Source organism: Kogia breviceps, chromosome 15 (assembly GCF_026419965.1).
Source record: "Kogia breviceps isolate mKogBre1 chromosome 15, mKogBre1 haplotype 1, whole genome shotgun sequence".
Taxonomy (NCBI): domain Eukaryota; kingdom Metazoa; phylum Chordata; class Mammalia; order Artiodactyla; family Physeteridae; genus Kogia; species Kogia breviceps.
Genome location: NC_081324.1, coordinates 58,150,939 through 58,160,648, shown reverse-complemented (window position 1 = coordinate 58,160,648; position 9,710 = coordinate 58,150,939). Strand labels below are relative to the sequence as shown.

Below are 9,710 nucleotides of genomic sequence, written 5' to 3'. Positions count from 1 at the left end.
TGGAGTCTTTAACGATAAACACCGCTGGTGTGGACTGGATTACACTGCAGTGATCGAAGCTCTTGCCCTTCACCAAAAACCCTATCTGTGACCAGGCAAGGAGAATTCTCATCCACCCATTGAGCCTCACGCTAATATCATGCAGTCAGGTGTGCAAGTATGCAAAGGTCATACCCTGAAGGGTACCTGTTGTCACAGAAATACATCACAACTCCATAAGGTCTTCAGTTTAAACATGTTAAAATGGGGTGAAAGTAAGTACTCCACTTCATTAGATCTTTATTTATTTTATTATTATTATTATTATTATTTTTTGCGGTACGTGGGCCTCTCACTGCTGTGGCCTCTCCCGTTGCAGAGCACAGGCTCCGGACGCGCAGGCTCAGCGGCCATGGCTCACGGGCCCAGCCACTCCGCGGCATGTGGGATCTTCCCGGACCGGGGCACGAACCCGCGTCCCCTATATTGGCAGGCGGACTCTCAACCACTGCGCCACCAGGGAAGCCCCAGATCTTCTTTAAATGTTCTCTCTACATTGAATCCTTCTGCTTTCCTTTTTCTCTTTGACTCAAATCTCTTTTACTTAACTGATTAGGGCACACAACACAGTTTGTATGTGCGTGTTTGTACTTGTAAATTTCTGATCATGGTTCCTAATTTAAAAACGGCATTAGCAAAGGGTTTTATATTTCTATCTTTAATAACAACACTAAATGATGTTTCTACCAAAGGACCAGTCTCACCTGAAAAACAAAAGATTTTGGTTTATGGTAGTCAACAACAAATCAAAATGATCATCTTGGAAATTACCGTTAACCGTGTTAAATTATTGAACTTCTTGCTGGAAGCAACAAATTAATATTTATTTTATACCTACCAGCTATTACGTGTATACTAGAATTTATACACAGGACACTTTCATGAAAGAAAGTGTCACGAAATACAGTCTTCAAATACCAGCTACTTTTAATTTTAAGCCAGAATAAATGATTTAATAAGTTCCTCCCCAAACCAGCGACAATGCTTTGTGAAAGCCTCACGTTAACCAGCGAGACCGTAAGTTCCCTGAGGGCAGGGGCTCAGCGGCCTCTCCTGTTGCCTTCTCCACCTCAAGCAGCTACAAAAGGGTCCTTGAACATCTGTTGGGGCCATTTGAAAAGTCTCCTTTTATTTTGAAGTGGTTTCCGCGGACGCGCGTGTAGCAAAGTCAAGAGGGGGAAAGGGGCAGCGGAGAGGGGGTAGCAAAATCGGAGGGAGCGGTAGGACGGAGAGGAATCGGGAGGAGGCAAGTGAACCCCGAGAGCCCGGGAGAGGAAGGCTGCGCGCCCCATGCCGCGGCACCGGAAGGGGGAGCCGAGCCCGCGTCCGCCGGGCTCCCCGGGGCGACCCCCCGGCGGCAGGTGGGGCGGGAGCATGCGCGCGGAGCGGCCCCCGGCCCCGGCCCGCCCCGCCCCGCGCCTCCCCGCGCCTCCCCGCGCCGCGTGCTCCTCCCGCCCGCACCGCCGGGCCCGCGGCGCCGCAGCCGGGCCGCCCGAGCCCCGCCGCTCCGGGTCGCGCCCGGGCCTGTCGCCCAGTCGGCGTTGCGGGCGGCGCCGCTCTGCTCCGGGTAAGGAGGGCGCCGCCGCCCGCGCCGCGGGGCCGCCGCCCCGGGTGCCCCAGAGCCACGCCGAGCGCGCGTCGCCCGCGGCGGGGCCGGGCGGGGGGCGGTAGCAGTTGGGAGTCGCCTTGCCCCGCGCCGCCTCTTTCTCTTTCTCTTTCGCCGCCGGGCGCGGGCCGGGCTCCCCCGCGGGGCGCTGCCCACTTGTCGACCACTTCGGACGGGCCGGGCCGGGCTGGGGGCGGGGACGGCAGGACTCTCGCGGCCCTTGGGCCCCCGCGCCGGGCGTCGCTTCCTCCTGGGCGGGACGTCCCGCGGCTCCCGTCCTGTGGGCAGAGCCCAGAGTCCACCCGGCCCGGCGCGGGGACGTGGGAGCCGGTGTCACACCTGCCGCCCTCCCCGGGGACCCCGCCCAGAGCGCGGCTGGCTGGGCTCACCTGGGCGTCGAGCGGTTACTTGCGGGGTCGGTGCGGGCCTGTCCCCTAGGTCGGGGCGCTCCGGCGGGCTCTGGCCCTGCCTTTTACATCCCGCGGTCATAGATGAAAGTCAGCAGAACGTGCTGTATTCCAGATGTGCTTCCATACACTTAGCAGGGCATCGTTGATCTCTCCATGCCTGGCAGTGGAAACTTCGTAAAAGGACGGTCTGGTCTTTGTTACTGTTGAGGCTGCAGCGTGTGGAAGCCCAGGGAAGGCAGCCCGGTGGGGCCCCTCATCGGCCAGGCTGTGTCCGTGCCCACCACTCAGTCTCCCTGCAGGTTACTCGGGTCTACACTTTGCCCCTTGCCCGAGGCACCGGCTTCGGAGATCCTGCTGTTGGAATTGATCTCTAGATGCTCCTGGAGTGCTCTGTTCTCAGTCCTTAGAAGCCAACATAAACGTAGTGGGGTCTCCTGGTGTTTTCGAAAAAGGTTAAAGTGCCAAACAGTGGTGGTGGTGTGCACTTTGTTTTTGATGCTTGGTAATATAAAGTCTTTGAATGCATTTAGCTCTTCACAAGATGCTAAGTAACCTCAGTTACTCCTTATTGTACCTGAGAATCCAGAGAAAGCTTTCAGAGTAGAGATCTTTGGAGCATCCAAATGGATTGGATTCTGCTATACTCACTTGGTGTGTAACTGGTGAGTAGTAAGGAAGATGAGCTTAAAACTGCTATTTATTATGTTCTCAGACTGTGAGGCACATCGATGGATTTGTACTGCAGGTGACCTTGACTGTGGAATTGTTTACTTCACACACACTATTGGGGTCAAGAGAAGTATTAAGCTTGGTCTACCTCTGCAGCCAGCTCTCAGGCTGTTTCCTAAGAAAGGGTGTTGGTGGGAAGGTGATCTGGTGAAAACAGAATTAAGGAAAGTTAAGGAACTGCCCTGACTTCTGCTTTAAAGAGAAATAAGTGTATTTTTAAGTTCAGCATAAGAATCTTAGGTGAGCTCTGCCGTCTGTGTATTTCATTGCAGTCAGTAGCTGTGTGATTTGTATCTTAAATTACACTTCTAATTCATTTTTACTTAAAAAAATTTCAATTGTCATTTGTATAATTAACCATCTCCTATGTATGGTCATACATTCATATGACAAACCACGAACAACTTGACCTTTGGTGTGTTGAGATAAAACTTGCAAACCAAATCACTTGTGAACAAAATATGATGAGGCAATAAATAGGATCTGAGACTAAAACAATCTAAAATAAAATGCCAGCGTTATGAAACAGGCTGTGGTTCGAGGGTTTGGCAAGGAGAAGGTCTTTGGGGTCTGGAGTGATGAGAAAAGGACCCAGAAGGAGTCGGGCCTTGGGCTGAATCTTGTGTAGGTGAACAGAAGGATGTAGTGTGTGGGAGCCTAGGAGGGAGAAAGGGGGTCTCATGCCCCAAAAAGGATGATTATGATTTATTTAGAACAAAGAGAAAGTATCTGCAGAACCCAGTTTGGGCACTGTGGACATACACGCTCTCCCCAGCAGCACCTACCCTCCCAAATGAGAAATTGTCTATTCATTTTTCATGATTCAGCATAATTTCTGCTCTGCGAAGCCTCTCCCAATTCTCACAACCCGAGTTTCTTCCTTTGACTTGCACTTTTCCTGGTTCATCTGTATATAAACACGTTCTTTTTTAATGGCCCAGACTTTAGATTTTGCCATCTTCTTTTTATTAATGTTTAAAAATTGAGGTATAGTTGACATATAGCATTATTTTATGTTTCAGGTGTGCAACACAGTGATGTGATATATGTGTGTATTGTGGAATAATTACCACAGTAAGTTTAATTAACATCCATCACCTCACATAGTTTTTTTTTCTTGTGATTGAGGACTTTTAAGAGCAACTCTCCCAGCAACTTTCAAATATGTAATACAATAGTATTAACTATAGTCATCATTAACTATAGTCATCAAAAAAAGTTGTATATATTCTTCAAGACTTAGTTTCTGTCTTTAAGGAGCATATATATATATCCTTCAAGGGCAGGAACAGGTCCTCGGTTCTCTTTATTCAGAGTGTTTTTGCACCGTGGTCGTAGCTTTTTAACGTACATAACAACCCTCTGGTGCCTGGCTTGGTACCTGGCGGGGGCTTTAAGCACACACTCACTGGGTATCTGGAGGGTGCCTTCTGGGTGGGAGCAGAGGCTGGGTGGAAAGGCAGCGGTCAGGAAGCCCATTGGATGATGAAGGAGGATTTGCAGCTGGAAGGCCTAGAGTTGTCACCTTGAAGGGCAGGGAGAGCGGAAAGCCACTGGGAGTGGGGGAGCAGTGCAGGAAGCACCAGACGGCCCCCATTCCTCCCAGTGTGTCTTAGGGTCCCTTCTTCAGAGCTGTAGGAGATTTGACAATCACCATTAAATGTGTCTTGATCGTTTCAATTAATTATTTTAATGAAGAACACTGCTGCTGTGAATTGGGGACGTTGGCAGGAGAGCCACGTGGGCGAGTTGGGAGCAGAGGAGAGCAGACAAGTTCAATCTTTAAAAAGCTGCATTCGGGCTTCCCTGGTGGCGCAGTGGTTGAGAGTCCGCCTGATGATGCAGTGGACACGGGTTCGTGCCCCGGTCCAGGAAGATCCCACATGCCGCGGAGCGGCTGGGCCTGTGAGCCATGGCCGCTGAGCCTGGGCGTCCGGAGCCTGTGCTCCGCAACAGGAGAGGCCACAACAGTGAGAGAGGCCCGCGTACTGCAAAAAAAAAGAAAAGAAAGAAAAAAGCTTTATTCACAGAGCGGCTGCAGTGGTGATCTTGGAGAGAGGCGCTCTGACGTTGGGCTGGGAGAAAGCCAGCCAGGAAGTCTTCAGCTGTCACGGGGGTAACAGTAAAAGGAGCACAGGACGGAGCGAGTGAATTACCCAGAGAGGAGAGAGAGCGGTTCCCTGACTGGTGACTGAGGCGCCTCCACCCACTGAAGGGGTCCCTGAGAGAAACGAAGATGGTCAGATGGTGCAGGGGTTGGGGGCGAAGCAGGCAGCCAGTGATGGGGAGCCCCTGCAGAACCAGAGGGGGAGCTCTGTGTTAGGTCTGTACTGATGAAAAATCCCAGCTGAGGAGATGGAGTTGAACTTGGCTAGAAGGAGGTGATGGTGGTAGCAAGGCTCAGTGTGAGCTGTCGGTGATGTTTTGCTTTCTGTGTTAGGTGTATAGATGCTCCCCTTTCTTGTGAATCGTGGTTTGCAGTTTACAAAGCATTTCCACTTTGTAGTGTTGGTGAACATTTTGAGGGTAGTTTATTGTGAAGAAAGTGAAGAAGTGAAGAAAACTATTGAGGTCCATCAAAAAAAACAGTGGACATACTTCCAAAGGGCCCTTGCGGAGATTAGTATAAATACGGATATTATCTTGGACTTAAGCGAAATAAAGCAAAAACAGTGAATTAGAATATATTTGGGAGAAATAAAACTCCAGTTACTTCACACACATAATATTTTTTTTTTAAACACTTGCACTACTCTTTTTTTAGAACCGTGCCTTAGAAGAATTTACCCCTATTTTATTTTGCAAATAGAAACAGTTTTCCGCAGTAGCAGTGGAAAAATGAAACCTTTGCCCTGAGCCCATCAGAGCTGTTCCTCTACTCCCCTGGCCCCATGTGTGCCTTCTGGGAGGATTCACTGCAGGATGGCCTCCTGCTCCGGGAACCTCCTGAACTTTTCTTCGTGTTGTGTAGATTTCAGCTCATGGGCAAGGCGTTTTCTTAATGAACCTAGGCATTGTGGAGAAGGCTTGTGCATCCCTTCTGACTGTGGATCTTAGGTGATGAGAGTGTGGTGGCTGCCACAATTAATAATTGATTGATAGCTCATTTGGAAGGTACCAGGTGGGGGACGTGGTAGACAGAGCAGCGGTGATGCATCTTTTATCCCTGTGCCTGGCCAGAGAGGACACATTCAATTAGAGGGACAGATGGACAGCAGGACACTTTCATACACAGCGTTTTGGTGTGTAAGCTCTTACAATAGCTTTTAAGATCGTGATAGCTTTTCAAAATTAAAAAAAATATATTGAAGTATAGTTGATGTACAGTGTTGTGTTAGTTTCTGCTGTGGAGCAAAGTGACTCGGTTTATACATATATATATACACATTCTTTTTCATATTCTTTTCCATTATGGTTTATCTCAGGATATTGAATGTAGTTCCCTGTGCTCTACAGTAGGACCTTGTTGTTTATGATAGCTTTCAGATTAAATCATGGTTGCCCTACTTACTCCCTGGTTTTTTGAGTGGTAGTGAATAAAGGAACCTAAATGGGGATGAGGCATTTTTGCTGGGCATCCACTTTGTGTCTGTTGTGTGAGGTGTGCATGGGGGTGACTAGTGCAGACAGCTCCTGCATTAATAGAGCGAATAGTCCAGCGAGGGGACAGACATTAAGCAATCTCCACCATAAATGTCTAAGGACAGACTTGAAGTATATTATGGGAAAGACCAGCAGAAGTCCCTAATTAGTTTTGTGGGTAGAAGAGGCGTCTCTGAGAAGAGGAGCCACTGACCAGGCAGGGGGCAGGGCAGAGAGAAGTTGAGGGACAGGGAGGCACGTGTGCGAAGCGGGCAGGGAGAGGGCGCGGCCCAGGGTGGGCGAGGGGCTGGGGGAGTCGGGGCCTGAGCGGGAAGCCCCAGGAAGGACGTGCTGAGGGTCATGCAGTCTCTTCTGCTTGCCACGGGAAGGCTTTGCAGGGGCTGAGCAGGGCGTGGTGGAATCCGCTTTGTGTTGGGTGAGGCTCCCGTGGGCTGCCGCCTCTGGAATACTGTGCGGGTACACAGTTAGGATGCCACCTCAGGGGTCCCGGTGAGGGGAGCTGGGTGTGGAGATGGGCAGAGATGGAGGCACTCCAGGAGTCCTTTGGAGGTAGAATTTACAAAATTGCTTATGGATGGCAGGGTAAAATCACTACCCTGAATTTTCACATGAGAAACTTGGTGAATTTTCATAGGTGAGGGAAGACTGGCATGAAGCAGACCTCATGCTGTGGCTCTGACCGTTTTTCCTGTGTAAGCCCCACTGGATGTTGGTTACTTTTAGGGAGACAACTTGGTGTGGTTGTGACGTGTGTCAGGCACCCAGCTTTGTGCCTAGCACATGGTTTTGGAGTTTAACAAATGTGGGCTTTCTTTCCCTTTCTGTGGCCGTGGGTTTTTTGTATTCTGCTCAGCTCATACCAGACCTACCGGCCCTCTTGAATTGGAGCAGCAGATCTGTCTGCAGGTGGACACGTGTGCCCAAGTGCACGTGGTCTCAGGGCGGCCATCAAACAGCCTTGTGGGGAGCATTTTCAGCCCTGACCAGGAATGTCTAAAATGACCCGGTATGCTGTGTGGACCATCTGTTTCTCAGTTTCCCCTGCAGCCTGGTGTCCCAACACTGATCTCAACACTGGGAGACTCTCCAAGCCCCTGAAAGGTCTCTGGCCCTGCAATTAGGAGCCATTGCTTATTCTTCGTGGTTACTTTTTTTGTGAGTACGTTGAACTTAAAAATGGGACTTTCTCGAGTGATAGCAGCTACAAAATTGCTCTTCGTCACTATTATTATTGCTATAACTTCTTTCTAAGTAAAAATGAAGGAGCAGGTTACAGACATGATTCCAGGCCTGTATAAATGGATCCAGGTGAGCACTGGTCCAATCCAAGGCCCAGTTCATAGATGAGCACATGTGCTACTCTTGCCTTTGGTTTTCTAAATGGAGCCATGCAGGGTGCCCTGCCTTGGCACTGTTTGGCAGATGGGGTTCAGACCTAAATCTGGGGTCACCAATTTCGATGTCAGGGGCTAATCAGGGAGGGGAACTGAGTGAAGCTGGCAGAGAGACGAACACTCAGTGTCCTCTTGATTTTGCTTTCATTTTCTCACCTTTGAAACCTCCGCATAGGCACTTGTTTAGTATAAGAAGTTCTCTAAGTACAAGGATAGTGAGAGGGAGGAAAATCCCCTCAGTAGCATGGAGACAGTAGGGAGTGGTGGAGACTGTGGCAAACTACTGCTCCTATATGTTCTAAAGGGGTAGTTATTATTTTTTTAAAAAACTACCCCAAGTTGGAAACCTGCATTAAAATAAATGTGAAACCTCCCTATTTAGAAGTGCGGGCTCCCTAGTAGGTGCTAGGACACTGCCAAGGTAAACAGAGTATGTTTGCTGACCGGATACCGTTTGTGGCTGTTTCACAGCCTCTGACTTGTGGGGTCGGCTCCGTGATGTGCTGAATGTATTTTCCTTTACTCACGTGGTTTTCCTTCACTCATCCTTCACTTATTAATCCTGATGGAGAATATCAGCAAGCATATCAGCTTCTTATTCTGCTGATTCCTGCCATTTAAGTCTGACCTGATTAAACCTGGTAGTGAGGAGTGGGCAGCTGGGCCCAGCCCTGTGACTCTGTAAGGCACATGCTTGTGTGAGAGGCTAGAGTTATCAAACTCTGGATAGAACCTAGGCTTTTTAAAGCTTTCCATCATGCTTCTCTGGAATTTTAAAAACATATTCCTGTGTTAAAGTATATCTTTTTAACCAGTTGTCTAAGGGTTTGTGTGACTTCAGGACACTACTTTTTGTATGATTGGAGGGGACGGTGCTTTTTCTTACCTGTGGGCTCTTGCTCATTTGTACCTGGTTTTCTCGTTGTGAATTTTCCTCCTCCAGCAAGCCTCCAAGCATCCCTAAAACTGGGTTTCACCCCCTCTGCCATGTGCTTTCTTACCGCGATGTGCCGTTGTGCGTATTTCACTCTGAAGGATAGAGCTTTGGTCCCCACGGAACTTTTTGGGTTAAGTGAGGGCTTGCTCAGTTCACTGTATCTTTCCAGAGCCCAGCGATTGCCTGACACATGTTAGACACCAGTAAATAAAGGTTGAGTGATTTTGATTCAATTAGTGACAGGCTCATACAGAAAAGAAATTCCACAAAATCCCTAGCATTTGGGGATTCTGTGACTATCCAGCTTAGACCTTGGATTTGATTGAAAATGTAAGCACTGACCTTTCAGCCACTCATTTTATTATTATTATGGTGACATGTCAAAGGAAATATAAAGGTTCTTCTCTTTTGCTTTATGGCAAAGAATATCCTTTGATTCCCGATCATTACACCCTTTAGTCCTGGAACTAGACATCATCAAGGTGAATTATTAGAGATGCCGACATGGTGCTTTCAAATCTATATTTTATGCACTCAATTTCTGAGGATGGTTAGAACAAAGGCTTTTTTTCTCCCTTTCTCTTTGAAAACAGTGAGCTTGTTGTGATTTTATTCCCACGTGATATATGGATGTTTTTTGGGCAGCTTAATATATACAACTGAGCTTAGAGTAGGAACCCATCATGGCTAACAGACCAAGAATTTGAGACGTCATCACCAGCACAGGAGAGCAAATCCCATGCTTGGAGCTGATTTCCAAGTTGATAGACTTCTGTGTAGGGTGATGAGTATATTTCATTTGTTTTTTTAATTGAATGCCACAGATACTTGGTTCTTTTCAGAAAGGTAATAGTATGTTGCTGGGTCCTGCATCCCATGTAAATTAGCAGCTGTCAATTGGCACCCGCCCTGTGGATGAAGTCTGCGTACAGAATGGAAGTGTCCCCCTTTCAGCCGTTGCCATCTTTGTGTTTTGTGTGAATGCAAAGCCC

General features: G+C 48.6%; 1 protein-coding gene across 2 annotated transcripts in view; it reads left to right on the top strand.

The window, feature by feature from the left end:
• The first annotated feature begins 1,498 nt into the window (after positions 1–1,498).
• The window catches only part of L3MBTL4 (L3MBTL histone methyl-lysine binding protein 4), a 374,898-nt gene continuing 366,686 nt past the window's right edge, over positions 1,499–9,710 (top strand). The window contains exon 1 of one of the 2 annotated variants that reach the window (XM_059039839.2): positions 1,499–1,606. The gene's annotated coding sequence lies outside the window, so the exon portion shown is untranslated. The remainder of the gene's footprint in view (positions 1,607–9,710) is intronic. The other variant, XR_010836709.1, reaches the window with a different exon arrangement.